Source organism: Anolis carolinensis, chromosome 2 (genome assembly GCF_035594765.1).
Source record: "Anolis carolinensis isolate JA03-04 chromosome 2, rAnoCar3.1.pri, whole genome shotgun sequence".
Taxonomy (NCBI): domain Eukaryota; kingdom Metazoa; phylum Chordata; class Lepidosauria; order Squamata; family Dactyloidae; genus Anolis; species Anolis carolinensis.
Genome location: NC_085842.1, coordinates 132,815,039 through 132,831,628, shown reverse-complemented (window position 1 = coordinate 132,831,628; position 16,590 = coordinate 132,815,039). Strand labels below are relative to the sequence as shown.

General features: G+C 46.0%; 1 protein-coding gene across 8 annotated transcripts in view; it reads left to right on the top strand.

The window, feature by feature from the left end:
- Positions 1-2,643: 2,643 nt before the first annotated feature.
- The window catches only part of epn3 (epsin 3), a 48,854-nt gene continuing 34,907 nt past the window's right edge, over positions 2,644-16,590 (top strand). For 4 of the 8 annotated variants that reach the window (XM_062970572.1, XM_016991373.2, XM_016991370.2 and 1 more), the window contains exon 1: positions 2,644-3,216. The gene's annotated coding sequence lies outside the window, so the exon portion shown is untranslated. Of the gene's footprint in view, positions 3,217-3,275; positions 3,415-16,590 lie in introns of those variants that run through there. The other 4 variants (XM_016991374.2, XM_016991375.2, XM_062970571.1 and 1 more) reach the window with 3 other exon arrangements.

The following is a 16,590-nucleotide window of genomic DNA, read 5'->3' as shown; positions in this document are numbered from 1 at the left end:
GGATAAGTTAATTTTTAATTCACAATCAGCTGAAAAGGCAGAGTTATTTTAACAGTAATTCTTTTGGGGCTGTATGGAAGCAGAAGTTTTTTCCTAGTGTGCCAAGGCATAGCAGCATATTTCTGCCCATTGGTTGCAGTTGTTTCTTTCCTGGAACGTTGGCAGGACCCACAGCCAATGAATGACACAGGGACCATCGCATTGCCTCATCCTGTACCAGATCATGCTGCAATATGGGAGTTAAAATATCAGAAAAAGGGACACAAGTGTTTTGAACATAAGAATAAACAACTACTGTACTGTTGTCTGCAACTACAAGGGCAGGTAGATTTGATGTGTCATTGTAACTCAGTAATCATGACAGTCTGGCCTGTACACATTAGAAGATCAAAAGGTAATATAGCATAGAGTTTTAACACCATAGATGCATTTATTTATCATATCAGAAACGAACCGAGGGTACAGTTGTAATGTATTTAAAAACACACTCAAAGTTAAAAACTTGGCATTAGACTAAATGTCGTTTGACCAGTACTTGGAGTGCCTCTTGTGTTTCTATAAGAAGGACCTCCATTGTGCATGTGGCAGGGCTCAGGTGGCTTGTGGTTTGCTCTTCTCCACACTCGCATGCCCTGGACTCCACTTTGTGGCCCCATTTCTTAAGGTTGGCTCTGCATCTGTGTGCCCACAGGAGAATCTCTCACTTGGCATCAGCCATGGCTTGAGCTTCCGGGTTTTAGCCTGTCACTTTTGGACTCTCATTTGCTGAGGTGTTCCTGCGAGTATCTCTGTAGATCTCAGAAAACGATTTCTTGATTTAAGGCATTGACGTGCTGGCTGATATCTGAACACGGATGGGTTGGAGATGTTGCTGCCTTGGACCTTTCATTACTGGCTGCAACTTCCCAGAGGATGTCTGGTGCTGCAATACTGGCCAAACAGTATAATTTCTCCAGTGGTGTAGGGTGTAGACATCCTATGATAATGTGGCATGTCTCATTAAGAGCCACATCCACTGTTTTAACGTGGTGAGATGTGTTCCATGCTGGGCATGCATATTCAGCAGCAAAGTAGCAGAGAGGCGACTTGCAGAGGGCTGGAGTTGAGAGGGATTATTTCTTATTGGCATCTGATGGCTCTGTGGGAGAAGAGGAAGAAGGACCCAGGCTTATCTCTCTTCTGCCTAGTGGTTGGCACCACTAGGGTTGGTGTCACCTGGTGGTGCGGCAGTTCATGGCATTGCCTCATCCTGTACCAGACCATGCGGCAGTATGGGAGTTAAAATATCAGAAAAAACAATACAAGTGTTTTGCACATAACAACAAACAACTACAAAAGTTGTTTGTGGTTGTCTGTAACTACAAACAAAACAAAACATGAGTGTGGTTGTAGGGCAGGAAAATTTGATGTGTCATTGTAACATGGTAATCATGACAGTGGAGCCCCTGATGGTGCAGCGAATTAAACCACTGAGCTGCTGAACTTGCAGACCAAAAAGTTGATGGTTTGAATCTGGGGAGCTCCCATTGTTAGCTCCCAGCTTCTGTCAACCTAGCAGTTAGGAAACATGCAAATGTGATTAGATCAATAGGTACTGCTTCGGCAGGAAGGTAACGACGCTCCATGCAGTCATGCCAGCCACATGACCTTGGAGGTGTCTACAGACAACGCTGACTCTTTGGCTTAGAAATGGAGATGAGCACCAACCCCTAGAGTCGGACACGACTGGACTTAATGTCAAAGGGAAACCTTTACCTTTACTTAATCATTTACTTGGGGAGGGTGTTCCGACTCTGGAACACCCTCCCCAAGGATCTCAGACAGGCCCCTACATTGGCAGTCTTCAGAAAGAACTTGAAGACCTGGCTGTTCCAATGTGCCTTCCCAGATTAATAGGAAATCTCCAAATCTCCAATACCAAGTCCCATAAGCACTTTATTAGAACTAAGATCGTATATCGCACTCTGCACTTGCCCTATAAGCCTTATATATCACCTGTCACATCAGCACTTTTAATCTTGTACCCATTGCTCTGGCCCGGCCCAGTTTTATTGTGTTTTAGCGTATTGTTTATTGCTTGTTGTTTATACTGTTTTAATTGTTTTAATTTGCCTTTTGTTTTGTATTGTTATATTGTGTGTTGAGGCCTTGGCCTTTGTAAGCCGCATCGAGTCCTTCGGGAGATGCTAGCGGGGTACAAATAAAGTTTAATAATAATAATAATAATAATAATAATAATAATAATAATAATAATAATCATGACAGTCTAACCTGAACACGTTAGAACAGGCATGGGCAAACAGCCAGTAGGCTGATAGGAATTATGGGAGTTGAAGTCCAAATCATCTGGAGGGCCAAAGTTTTCCCATGCCTGCATTAGAAGAGCAAAAGGTTATTACAATCAATGTATTGATCCCTACATATCAGTTGGACTTTCTAAAACTTTTTGTGGTTATACCTAACTAAAGGGATACACACACATACACACACATATAAAACGTCATAATGCATTTCTGCCCAAGCCCTGCACAAACATCCCACAGGTCGTCCCGTGGGTGTCACGGCTTTGGATGGCGTCACTCGGCGTGGCTGGCCCCCCTCCCCCTCGTGACGCCGCTGCTTCCGCCTCCCGCCCCCCGCCCCCGCCCCCCGGGGAGGCCCACGCGCAGGAGGCCCGTCACCGTCCCGCGGGGGAGGGCTGCGCGGAGTGGTGGAGAGGCACGCGGGCTCCGCTGAGCAGGGCAAATAGGAAAGCGAGCACGGAGTGGCTCCGAGTCTCCGAACAAACCGCGAAGGCATCGTCGCCACCTCCAGCCCCCTTCCCCGCTCTCCTTTCCGAAGGGGTTAAACCCCAGGAGTGCCTGCCTTCGGCTTCCCTGCTCGCTCGCTCTCTCTCCTTGGGGCCAGGTCGGGGCTCCCTGAGGAAAGGCACCCGGCTGGGCTGAGGAGCTGCGCATCCCGGCCTCTGCTCTGCCCTGCAGAGAACCGGGAGCCCAGCCTTGGGAGGGGAGGAGATGGGGGGCGGCTCCCCTTGCCCGGCGCGGAGGGTCTAGGGGAGCGAGGCGGGGGACCGGGGTCGGACGGGGGCAGCTCCCGCGGACTCCTCCTCCTCCTCCTCGTCCTCCCTGCTGCCGGAGGGGAGGAGGCCACCCGCCCCGGCAGAAGAGCCAGAAGAGCGCCGAGAAGGAGCCAGGAAGCAGGAGGAGCCGCAGCCAGGTAGCCCTTGGCGCGCAGAGGGAGGGAAGGAAGGAAGGAAGCCGAGAGGGAGGGAGGAAAGTTCTGGACGCCAGGGCTCTCTCTCCCCGACTGCAGCCAGGCTGGCGGGCAATGCTGCTTCGGCCAGGAAAGCCGCCCCATTTCCCCCGCCTGAAGTTTCCCGCTGGGCTCTTTCTCTCTTCAATGGCGCTGCCAAAGGTAGCTGGTGTGTGTGTGAGTGTGTCCCCGTGTCCTCTCCGCTCTCCTCCGGGCCCCTCTCCCTGCCTCCTCCTCCCTCGGCCCGCAGTGCTTTGGAGGGACCTGGCCTCCCTCTCCGCCTGGCAGCTCCTCCTTCCCGCCGCCTCTGTGATTTCTTCAAGGTGTGCTTGTGTGTGTTGGTGTTGACACCGAGACCCCCACCCCCCTTCCCCTTGCTTTGAGAGGGGGGTCAACTCAGGATGGCAACGAGTTTCAGCAGGATTATGTAATGCCGGCTGTTCTGGCAATACAGAGCTCGGATGTTGCCTGGCGCGCCACTCCGCCCCCCTCCCTGCCCCTCCCCGCGCGAGAAGGGGCTCCGGGGGAAAGGGCGGCGGGGAGGGGGCGGCGGAGGAGTCCCCGGCCCAAGGGTCCCGGCACATGCTCTGCCCCCCCCTTTCCTCCGCCAACCAGGCGCTGAAAGTTGCCTCCTCCTCCTCCTGCTCCTCTTCCCCGATCCCGCAGTCAGTCTCCCGGTTGGCTCATATTTCCCAGTCCTTGTGTCCCTGGCGTCGTCCTAGGGCAGTGATTCTCAACCTGGGGTCCTTCAGCCCCCAGAAATCCCTGGTAAACTGGTTGGGATTTCTGGGAGTTGAAGGACAAAAACATCTGGAGACCCCTAGGTTGAGAGCCACTGCCCTAGGGGGACTTTGGGATCCGAAAGTGCAGCTTATCATGTTTTGAAGTGGGTGAAGTGAAAAAGAAGACACAGGCCCAGACGCCACTGGTTCCCAACCTTTTTTTTTTATATCACCTGGGACCATTCTCCAACATTAGTACCAAAGGGGTTACAAATCAGTTTTTAGTCAACTTTAGATTCGGTTTGGTTATCTGGTGTGCTGAAAATTGCATTGGATAGACCACATCAGCTCTAGTTTCTGATACAGAGCATATGTCATCCAGTAGTCACCATCTGCTCACCCACAGAAAACTATATTTAATAATCTAAAGCTGATGTGGTCTACAGAGGAATATTGTGGTAATTTTCTGAATCATCACCCCAAATAACCCCAGGAACAGGCCTAAAAATGAAGACACCCAGGCACCCCTGCTTCCAGGCACCGCATGGAAATGCTCCATTCAGGGGGAGGGAGGGAGGGAGGAGGAGGAGAAGCAGCAGGCAGAAGGCTTGATGTTGGTGGGTATTTGCCTTGCCTGTCCCCTCCTGGTTGCCGTTGCCGGTGCATCTGCACTATAAGACAGTTTCATGAGACTAGTCACTTTCATTGCAACAGTGTAGTAACGGTGAGGCTGCACATCATATTTTAGTTTTTGGGTACCACTGGTGGTCCGCAGACCACAGGTTGGGAACCACTGCTGTGGAGACTCCAAGACCTTGCCTTGCCCCCTTGGTTATGTTTCACTGTCTTGACTCATCCCACCTCAGATCAAGGCAGGATGCCCAGGACTCTTGGGTTGCTCTCTAGTTGCAGGCTGAACTTAGAGCGTCCCTATCACAGGGTTTTGCAGGCAGGAGTTGTTCGGAGCGGTTTTGCCTTTGCTTTTTTTCTGAGGCTGAGAGAGTGTGACTTGCCCAAGATTATCCAGTGGGTTTCCATGGCTGAGTGGGGGTTTGAAATCAGGGTCCCAGCTCTCAAACTACTTTGCCATAGTAGTAAAGGTAAAGGTTTTCCCTGACATTGTCTAGTCATACCCAGTTCTGAGGGTTGGTGCTCATCTCCATTTCTAAGCCGAAGAGCTGGCGTTGTCCGTAGACACCTCCAAGGTCATGTGGTCGGCATGCATGGAGCGTCATTACCTTCCCTCTGGAGTGGTACCTATTGATCTACTCATATTTGCATGTTTCCAAACTGCTAGGTTGGCAGAAGCTGGGGCTAACAACAGGAACTCACCCAGCTCCCCAGACTCGAACCGCCAACCTTTTGGTCTCAAGTTGAGCAGCTCAGTGGTTTATTCTGTGGTTTTTTGCTCAATTGTATTGTTCGGGCCTTGCCCCATGTGAGCCGCCCTGAGTCCCCGCGGGGAGATGGTGGCGGAGTATAAATAAAGTTTTATTATTATTATTATTATTATTAACCCACGGCACCACTGGGGGGCTTTGCCATACAGGCTGTTGCTGCTCTACTTCTCTTGTTAATTAATTCAGAGATCAAAGTGGGGAAGAAAAGCACTGCCTTTAATGTCTTAATTATTCTGGCAAGTGCTATTGATGTTGACCTGTTATATAGGAGCCCCCGGTGGCGTAGTGGATTAAACCCTTGTGACTTGAAGGTTGGATTGCTGATCTGAAAGCTGCCAGGTTCGAATCCTACCTGGGGAGAGCGTGGATGAGCTCCCTCTATCAGCTCCAGCTCCATGCGGGGACATGAGAGAAGCTTCCCACAAGGATGATAAAAATATCAAAACATCCGGGCGTCCCCTGGGCAACGTCCTTGCAGATGGCCAATTCTCTCACACCAGAAGTGACTTGCAGTTTCTCAAGTCGCTCCTGACATCAAAAAAAAAAGTTGACCTGTTGTTTTCTGAAAAGGGGAGTTAGGGAGAAGAGTGAAGGGATAGAGTAAAATTAAGTGAAGAGAGTTCATGAACTGGGAGCAAATCAGTCTGCTCTTCACCAGAGGGGAAATCCTTAGATATTTGGCCTTACAGTTTCAGGAGGTGGCAATCTTACTGAGGAAATGGCTTGAGTTTTCAGCTCTCATGCTCCCAGCCTGCCTGTAGTCCTTTGAAATAGATGCAGGGCTTCCTGCACTTTGCCAGGGACTTCCCTCCATTGCCCGTGCTCATTTGCTCACCCATCTCCTTCCTTAACTTTATTTGTTACTTTGCTTCCTTTCCTCCCTTTGCACACATGTTCCTGCCCCAATGATCTTCCTTTTTCCTCCCAAAGAGAGGGGAGGGGAAAGAGGGGGAAGTAGCAAGGGATGGATATGAGCAATTTCAACTTTTACAGTATGCCCCTCCATTTAATTTTTTTCTCCCAGTGGAGTTGTGCATTTCTGGAGTAAATAGCATTTTCTGTTGTTCCTGGAGATGTGGGGCAGTGAGACATAGAATTCTTGTGTGTACTCACTAGCAAGTCCTAACACCCTAGTCCTGTGAAGAACAAATGATTTCTATGAGGAGCCATGCAAAACATGTATGCTTTCTCTTGCAGCCTAGGAAGCCTTGCGTCTCAATTTAGGAAATAGATTCTTGTGGCTACAGAGGAATATTGTGGCTCTTCTGGAAAATGACAAGGCAGGGAAGGGACTTCTGAAGGCCCCCAAGACATCTTCCTTCCTCTCCTCCTCGGATGGCATGCCTTCCCCACCTGACAATGGCTTTCAGTCAAGGTCACTGCAGTAATTTCATATGTGACTGGTTGCTGCTGCTGTCTTATCTGCCCCGCAGTTTCTGTTTCCCTCTCCTTGTGTGGTGGAAATGTTGTGTTTAATGCAACTTACTGCTTTTAACATCCTTGGTGGGTTCCAGAGGCAAACACTCCCAATAGTGCTGAAAAAAGGTGTTCCTGGTCCTTTACTGGTCTTGAAGGCAGCAAACTCTTGCTGTGGGAACATTAAAACACATGCCCATGTGCACACAATAGCTCCTGGTCCACAGTATCTATGTGGATAAAAGGGCAAGGCACAGGGGTTTAGTTACAGGAAGAACAAAAAGGGGGCACTTTCCTCCATTTCTAAAATATTTCTTCAGTCCCCAATTTTTTTTCTGTGTCAGGAGTGACTTGAGAAACTGCAAGTCACTTCTGGTGTGAGGGAATTGGCCATCTGCAAGGACGTTGCCCAGAGGATGTCCGGATGTTTTACCATCCTGTGGGAGGCTTCTCTCATGTTCCCGCATGGGAAGCTGGAGCTGACAGACTGGAGCTCAACCCGCTCCCTGGATTCAAACCACCAACGTTTTGGAAAGCTATCTTGCTAGCACAAGGGTTTAACCCATTGCACCACCAGTGACACCTCCAATTTCTAGGATTGCAGTATTTTAAAGCATTCGTTGAGCATTGAGAGATAAAGTTTAGGTATCCAAAGAAAATGAGCAGCCAAAGTTCCTGAAGGAATGCTAACACAGCAAATAGAACAATGCTGGGGGTGAACAGTTTTCTGTCTCCCTCTCTGTAATGTTAAAAATTTGAGGACTGAAAGAAATGTTCATTGGGAGCCAGTGTCCTCATTTTGAGGCCTCCATAGCTACAGTCCTGGTAAAGCACTCTTTGCATGCTGAAGGACACATTATTACAAGTGCTTCTTCCAAGGCCATGCCTTGACCAGTGCCACTCCAAATAGGTGTTTTGCAGCTAGCTCCTGCCAGCAGTGTCCTACCAGGCCCTGCCTGTCAACCCTCAAGAGATTTTCTTTCTACACATGTGGAGTGAAAATGTCTGGGAAGTGTTCTAACTGGTGTATATTATTACTCAGACTTAATTAACTCACAGCTCCCTGCGTCTTGCACTTGGAGCTCCTCCAGAGGAAGGCACCAGGTGTTTGCCAAAAGGGATGTCCTGACCCAAGACAAGGGACATTTTCATCAGCAGCAGTAACATCGTGTTGCTGTAGAAGGGGGACGATGGGGATGGGGTCAAGGAGGCAAAGGGAGATGTGTTTTTAGAAGGCAGAACTTTATCCTCAACCTTGTAGAAGCCAGAAGGAAAATGCTGATCTCTGGAACTGACTGGCATGTGTTTTGCTGCCTCAGGCAAAAAGCTGCTCTGCCCATCCAAGGCTGTTCCCTCATGCCACTGTGTTCCCTTCAGTCTGTGCCTCCTCCCCTCCCTCCCCCTCCCCCCCTCCGGCTCACAGACCTCTGTTATTTAACTAGACTGCCATCTAGTAGTTTCTGTGGCCTCAAGGTCTCTACGTCTTTATTGCTTCCCCTTCATTGGTAGCTATGAAAGCTCATACTGTGTGACATGGTAAAGCTGTCTTAAACTGAGTCATAACATTGGTCCATCTAGCAGGGTTTTGTCAATTCTTGAGTTTCTGCAAGATTGGTTCCTAGAATTTCCTGGTAGCCTCCCATCCAAGTACTAACCAATCCTGGAATTTCCTTGTAGCCTCCCATCCTCCTGGTCCAGCTCTGCTTAATTTCTAAGATCAGATGAGATGGGGTGAGTGAGGTGTCGTGGGTGGTGGTGACAGGGTGGTATTGCTCATTTATTCTCCCTGATGCTCACTAAAGTCTTGTGAATCACATACTCCCACATACACCCATGCAATGCCTTTGAATTCCACTCATAATCATCCCTCTTACTCTCTCCCCCCCCCCCCCCCCCGCCCGCTGATCTCTAAACAGAGAATGGAGTTTAGTGAGAAGACCCTGGGCTTGCGTGCCCTTCCGTTGGCACTTCCGGTTTAAGCAAGATGAGGAAAAGGTTTTCTGCCAGTCATAGTAGACTTGACATGAGAGGAATGTTTGGCCTATTGAAGAAGTTGTTGTTAAGCAGCCACTGGCAGGTTCATGCCCTTTTGTGTTTGTGATAATGCTGTGGGGCCTCTGACATATCCATGTTCAAATGTTTGAAAGGGTGTCATATTGAAAAAGGAACCAGGTTGCTTTCTGCTGCTTCAGTGGCTTGGACAGGGACAAATAGATTTAAAATAGAGAGAAAGAGATTCTGTGTAAACATCAGGAAGAACTTCCAGATGGCAAGAGCTATTTGACAGTGGATCTCACTGCTTGTGGTGGACTACTTCCTTGGAGTTTTTAAACAGAGTCCGGATGGCCATCTGTCGGGAATGCTTTGATTGCATATTCCTGTAGGACCGGTTTGGACCGGATAGTCCTTGTGGTCCCTTTCAAGTTTTGATTCTACAGGATAAGAACTTGATACATCTGTGCTCAGTATTTACTGCAATTCCCTTGAGCCCTACCCATCATAATCAATGGAATGAGCAGTCCAGAGATGTCTGGAATCCAGCACTGGAGCAGAGAACTCTGGACTAGAGATTGACAAAGAGTGTAAGATAGTTTCTTGTGTGTAAAGTTCAACCTCCCTGCAGTTTATGACAGCGATTCACTGGATGTAATCTTCATGGCCTCTGCTATATGGGTTTGTCCTTCTCTGCAGTGAGCACATGGTCGATATAGCTATGGAAAAGGGGTGCCATCTGAGTAACTCAGTAATGATGAGCACGCTGGGTTCCAGTGTGGGTGGCTGTGGTATTCTTTATCCACGAATCTCATTTTTAAGTAACAATGAAATTATGTATTTTCTTCAAACCTTCCCCAGCTCCACCTCCTGCGATGAACTCATTTTCTGGGTGTGAAGCTCTATTAAGATCTAAAAACAGTAAGTGGGTTGGACTGTGTGCAGAAATCAATGCAGCAGAGCATCTTCTGAATTGTGTTCCATTTCCAGATTTTCTCTTGCTGACTTGCTATCAGCGATGCTTCCCATTGGGTAGAGAATTATTGTATTTCATCCTTTCCCTTGAACAGGGAAGGAGGTGTGTGCCCAGGTCATGCCTCCTGCAAAGGGTGGAGCTGCCCTAGAGAAAAAGTAGGGTAGGTGACTCATTTTGTTGGTTTTGGGAATCCACTCATACTTCCTGGGTGCATACTTCACGGCCGCCCATTTCCTGTCATGGAGAAAATTAAGTTTTGTAAGTAGAGCTTGTATTCTGAGTCATTTAAGAAGGTAAAAGCTGAAATCAAGAAGATGAGACAGCTGAATTTCAGGAAGGCACCATCTCTGGGGGTTTTACTTCATGAGGTAAACAAAGGTGAGGTCATCAATCTTTCTTTCTCCAAAAGCAAAATGGGGAGAACAGTCTTCAGTGGATTGCTTGGATCTGCTCACAAGCAACTCTGAAAAGAAATGTCATTGAATCTTAGGTAATCTATTTAATAGATTTGAAAGTCTAGACTTTAAATATATTTGAAATGTCCTCACATTTTACTGCTGAAGTTTCATGACTACCCTTATTTCTTCAGCCTGGGGAAGACAGGCACAACAAGTTTATAGAGATGTAATGATGGAAACATCACTCAGCTGGTGAACCTTGCCTTCATGACAAGACTGTTTTCATTCTTGGAATCAAGAAGGAAAAATGTTTCAAAATTAATTTGGAAATTTTGCTTTGCCTTCCTCTAATAACTTACTCTATTTGCTTGAGTCAGCTAGATTAAGAGTTATTGCTTGTCCTGAAGTTCAGTTGTTGTTGTGGTTATTAATATTCCCTACTTTTGCTGTGAATATTAAAGACATTTTACAATGAATGTGTTCAAATATATATGTGTGTGTGCCTTGAAGTCACCTGTTGACTTATTTTGGCTTCATGACTTTCATAGGGCTTTCCTAGGCAAGCAGTACTTGGTGGGGGGTGGGTGGGGGCACCATTTCGTTGTTCTCAGATAGAATGTGCTGTTGTTTTGTGTTTCCTGTCCAAGCTTACCAGTGCAGGTCCTACTTAGCTTCCAAGATTAGACATGGTTTGGTGCCCTTAGGCAGCATTAGGTGTTGTTGTTGTGTGCCTGTCAGGTAATTTCCATTTTACGATGACCCTAAGGCAAACATGTCATGTACTTTTCTTTCATAGGAGCTTTGCCTTTGCTTTCCTCAGAGTCTGAGAGAATGTGAATGGCCCAAGATCATCCTTTTGATTTCCATGGCATTCAAAACCACATTTTCAGACTTGTAGTCCATTGTTTAAACTACTAGAACATCTTTAAAAATATAATGAAATAGTGTATAATATGATACAGCAATTCATCCCCAAAATCAAATTACATGCAGTTGCCAATTTGCAAACAAGACAGGTTTTGTAAATTTGTTCTTAAATTGAATTTGTATGTAAGTCAGAACAGGTACATTTTTAAAGTGTAACTCCAAAGTATATGTTTGTGTATGTGTGTGTGTGTGTGTGTGTATACACACACACACATATATATACATACATAGGTAAAGGTTTTCCCCTGACATTAAGTCTAGTCATGTCCAACTCTGGGGGGTTGGTGCTCATCTCCATTTCTAAGCCAAAGAGCCAGTGTTGTCCGTAGATGTCTCCAAGGTCATGTGGCCAGAATCACTGCATGGAGAGCCATGACCTTCCCGCTGAAGTGGTACCTATTGATCTACTCACATTTGCATGTTTTCAAACTGCTAGGTTGGCAGAAGCTGGGGCTAACAGCAGAAGCTCACCCCACTCCCCAGATTCGACCTGCCGACTTTTCGGTCAACAAGTTCAGCAGCTCAGCGGTTTAACCCACTGTGCCACCAGGGGCATACATACATAAACACATACACACATAATACATACATACATACATACATACTTTGGATAACATAGGGAAAGATTAACACCTCTGTGATGTTTGTGTTTCTGTCTGTGCCAGTGTTGAGAAGATTTCACCTCACTTTCTGTCCCTGTGATCATTGGATTTTGAAAATATTGTCTTGTTGTGGAAACAAGGATTAGTGATAAATCTTTAGTAGAGACACCTTTTCCCCATGAAAACTCTTTTAAGAATGATTTTCCCTTCCGAGGGGGGGGGGGTAGGTTTCTCTCACTTCCTGTTGTCTCACCCCCATTTTTAACTGAGTTGTTTGTAAGTTGGATGTTTTGTAACTCAGGGACTATATAGTGTATAGTGATGATCCATTGGTATAAAGCTGATATTTAAAAACCAGCCCATTGCATCCTGTTAGGTGCTTAAGGCGTGTGATTTCTAGGAAGATTGTCTCAACCCCCAGATATTATCTTAGGGAAGGGCTCTCCACCTCAACTTTTCTGCTTAGAAATTTCTGCCTGATTTCCACTGGCCAACGGTCTTAGACTTCATGTTAACTAAGAGGGACCTTTAAGAACTTGTCCAACAGTCTCTTTGGGGTTGCATACTGAAGAGAACGATTGGTAGAGGCTGACAGGTTGCCCTTGGGAAAGCTTTTGTGCCATTTTTGATCTTGTCAGTGAAGGTCCGTTAGACCAGTTTTCCAATTTGTGATGCCTGCTGCTCACAAGATGAAGAGGGGAATTGCCATTGCCTAGAGGAAGGGAATGAAACCCCCCTATGAACAATGACAAAATCCTTTGAATGGTTCACTTTAAGGTAATCTTAAGTCAGAAACAACTTGAAGACAACAACAACAACAACACCAGCAATGCTGAATGTAGGTTAAGCCCACTGGGGACTATTCATAGTGTTGCTTGGCATGCAAATTGTCCACATAGTGGTAGCAAGCCTTGGCCTTGTGTCCTTTCTTCACAATTAGAATTGTGCCTGGCAATCTAGAGATGTTTTTGCCTAGAGATACCACATCTGTGGCAGCCAAGAAGCTGTGTGGCATGGGTGAGTGGCACTCAAGGCAGGGTAGTCTCCCAACATTCTCTAGGTGCACAGCTAGTGAATGGTGAGCAATACATTGGGGTATCCTTCCATAGTGACTATGGCTACAATATCTGGCATCCTTGGGATTGGCCAGCACCCCAGTAGTGGCTGTCCTGGATATCAGCCTGGCCTGCACCCATTTTCAGAAGAAACTCTTCTGGCCTGCTATGGTGCTAATACCTCCCAACAGACAATGGAAGACTTTTGTGATGGTAGTTTCCAACTAGCGCTAGATAGCTCTGGTGTTCTTGTTAATTGATGTCAAGACAACTTCAGCTTATGGTGACCCTATCAGTGGAAGATCTCCACATCCAACTAACATCAATCACTCTGCTCAGGTCTTACAAATTCAGAGCCCTGTTTCCCTTGATTGAGTCTACACACCAGGAATATGGTCTTCCCCTTTTCCTGCTTCCTCCTATCTTCCGAATGAATCATGTCTTTTCATATATGGCCAAAGTATGATAGTTTCAGTCTAATTATCATGGCTTCTACAGCCCAGTGGTTCTCAACCTGTAGGTCCCCAGGAGTTTTGGCCTACAACTCCCAGAAATCCCAGACAGCTTACCAGCTGTTAGGATTTCTGGGAGTTGGAAGGCCAAAACATCTGAGGATCCATTGGTCGAGAACTACTGTACTAGCCCAAAGGAAGCTGAGGTGTAAATTTAATCAATTTTCTGAGATTGCTCATGAAGTTATGTTGTGAGAAATTAAAATGGTGCCTGAGCTTCTTGTAGTCATGTTGTCCCCAATAAAGGCTGCTGGGACCTTACACTAGTAATACCTTCTAGAATTAACCCCATGCCAGGGATCTCTTTTCTAGCCTGGAGTTCTTGTCTGCCATTCAGAAACTAGGGGCTTGGTCAGTACTGCTGCTGCCGCCCCTGTCCTTGCTGTCCCCCTTTAACAAGTTATTGATTGATTGAGTCAATGCATTTCACAATAGAAGCCATACAGATTTAAAACAGAATCTTTAAATATATAATCACTCTCAATTGCAGAGCCCCAAGGCCATTTGCATTAGATATACTTTTATATTTATCCTCTATGTTCTCAGCAAAAAAAAATGATCCTGTGCCTTGTAATGAACTAGAATAATAGAATCCTAGAGTCGGAAGAGACCTCAAGGGCCATCTAGTCTACTTGACCATGCAGGAACACACAATCAAAGCACTCCTGACAGATGGCCATCTAGATTCTGTTTAAAAACCTCCAGAGAAGGAGACTCTACCATGCTTCTAGGCAGCACACTCCACTGTTGAATGGCTCGGACCATAAGGGAGTTCTTCCTACCATTCAAGTGGAATCGCTTCTCCTGTAGTTGAAATCCATTGCTCCAGGTTCTAGGCTGCATCAACACTGTAGAATTAATGCAGTTTGGCACCACTTGAACAGCCATGGGACAATACTATGAAATCATGGGAGTTGTAATTTAACAAGATCTTTAGCATTATCTGCCAAATAGTGCATGGTTCCAGAACCTTGAACTGTGGCAGTTAGAGTGGGGTAAAACTGTGTTAGTTCTACAATGTAGATGCAACCCTAATCTCTGAAACAGCAGAAAACAAGTTTTCTCCATCATGAATAAGACATCTTTTCTCCATCATGAATAAGACATATCAGGCACATTGAGTATTTTTTCTCAGTAAGGGTGAACCCTTGTCATGCCTCAGGGCTCACACATCACTGTTTTTTTTGGAGATAAACCAAGAGCTTTCAGGTGATGGATGTGGCTTCCCCCCCTTCTATGTAGAACATCTCATATGCATCAAACCCTATCTCAGCCTCTTAGTGGAGGGTCTTCTTAAGAGATCCAAGCACTGAAAGGAGGGGGGGGGGGGGAGAGAGAGACAAAAGTCTTCTTTGTGATGCTGAATCATAGGTATTGGTAAGACTTGTTTATCTCAACACAAAACAGCTTGAGTGTATTTCTTGTGGATTTGAGGATCTATTGATTTCCATGGGATCCCATTGCATATTAGTGTATGTGGGATTGAATCAGTGGCCTTCTCTGTTTTTGTGTGCCTTGTCAGAAGTGGGGAGAGATCACCATAGCTTCCCCTTTTCATCCCTGACATCTTTGTTTAATGGCAATTTGCACTTCAAACAAAAGAAATGAATGAAGAAATTGAGAAGTTACAGATAAGAAGGAGGGATTTGATTCCTTTGTGAAATGTGAATGAACTTTTCACTGGCTCAGGTGGATCAAGCTGCAAATGAAAATATGCTGCCAGTTGAAAAGTTTAGTACAAACACAACTTCTCTATCAATTTCCATAGTGCTGGTCAATTTTAGATTGTCAGTTTGTTAGCAAAGGATTACATAGGTATTTTCACCCTGATCCAAGTAGAGGAGGGAAAAAAGGTTGACTGGGCTATTTTTGGAATCCCAATGAGAATTTCAATGTATTCTATGGCAGTATTTGGGTGTGGGGATTAAGAGTATCCCAAAACCAAGCACATAGAAACCAATGTTGACATGTTTTGGATCATTTGTTCAGCACTGCTGTCAGATTGAACAAATTTTTGTATGAAAATATATATACGGTAATCAACACAAATCCAATAGATGGGATAATTTTTTTGGTCTAGTTCTCAAAAGTACTATTTCACTATAGATTACTCTCCTCATCAGGTGTGGTAAGTGTGTAGCCTGTGGATATTATGCAGTCTCCATGGCCATTTTGGACCCGTAATCCACTTTGCTCTGAAATGTTCTCTAGGAGGTTTGTGGGGCATTTTTACTGTTTTTTTTATTCCTGTGCACTATTTTAATATTCAAGGCTTTAAAAGAGGAAATAAAAACCTTCTTCTGGCCCATAATGTCTAACAACATGGTAAAAAGGAAGTTTTTTTAAAAAAAGACAGCAGGATATGGGGCAATTATTTTCTGAAAATGGGTGTTATAAAGGAGGTACTGCCTGCTGAGGCCTCTTCCTTCTTCCCACACTTGTCCACTCTTACTCTGTATACTTGCTGTTGTGTGCCTTTAAGTTACCATATTTACATCTTATAGTGATCCTAATGTGAAACTGCCCTTAAGAGAGGCAAGTAGATGTTCTAGCTGCTCATTGGGATTTTCTTGAGCTGAATGTATGTCACTTACACAAGGTTAGTTGTTGAGGTTCCATGGCCAGGCAAGAGAATCAAACCCTAGTCAAAGTTGTAGTCCAACACTCAGACCACTATGCCAAGATTGCTCTTGCTCTAGAACAGTGCTTCCTAACCTTTGGTCTTTCAGGTGTTTTGGACTTCAGCTCCTAGAAATCTCAGCCATTTTACCAGCTGTTAGGAATTGTGTGAGCTGAAGTTCAAAATACATGGAGGACCAAGGGTTGGGAACCATTGCTCTAGATCAGTGGTTCTCAACCTGTGGGTTCTCAGGTGTTTTGGCCTACAACTCCCAGAAATCCCAGCCAGTTTACCAGCTGTTGGGGTTTCTGGGAGTTGAAGGCCAAAACATCTGGGGTCCCACAGGTTGAGAACCACTGCTCTAGATCCTAGCATCACCTAATGCAGACCAGGGGAACCTGTGTGCTCTCTCCCCCCCCCCCCCCCCCTTGATGTTGTCAAACTTTATGTAGCACCAACCCTAGCCAGTCTAGCCTCTGATGTGAGATTAATTTAACTCCTCTGGAGAAGCACAAGTTCCCCACTTATGACCTAAAGATTACAACGCTAAGCCTATGGTGAGTAGTAGAGCAGGTGGAATATCTGCTTGCATTACTTAAGGGAATGGCAGCAGGTATAAGAAGTATGTGGCCTTCTGAATATTGCTGAAATGAAAAGCCAGCACGGTCAATGGTGAAGAAGTCTGGGATTCGTTTTAATGCATACAAAGGATAACAAG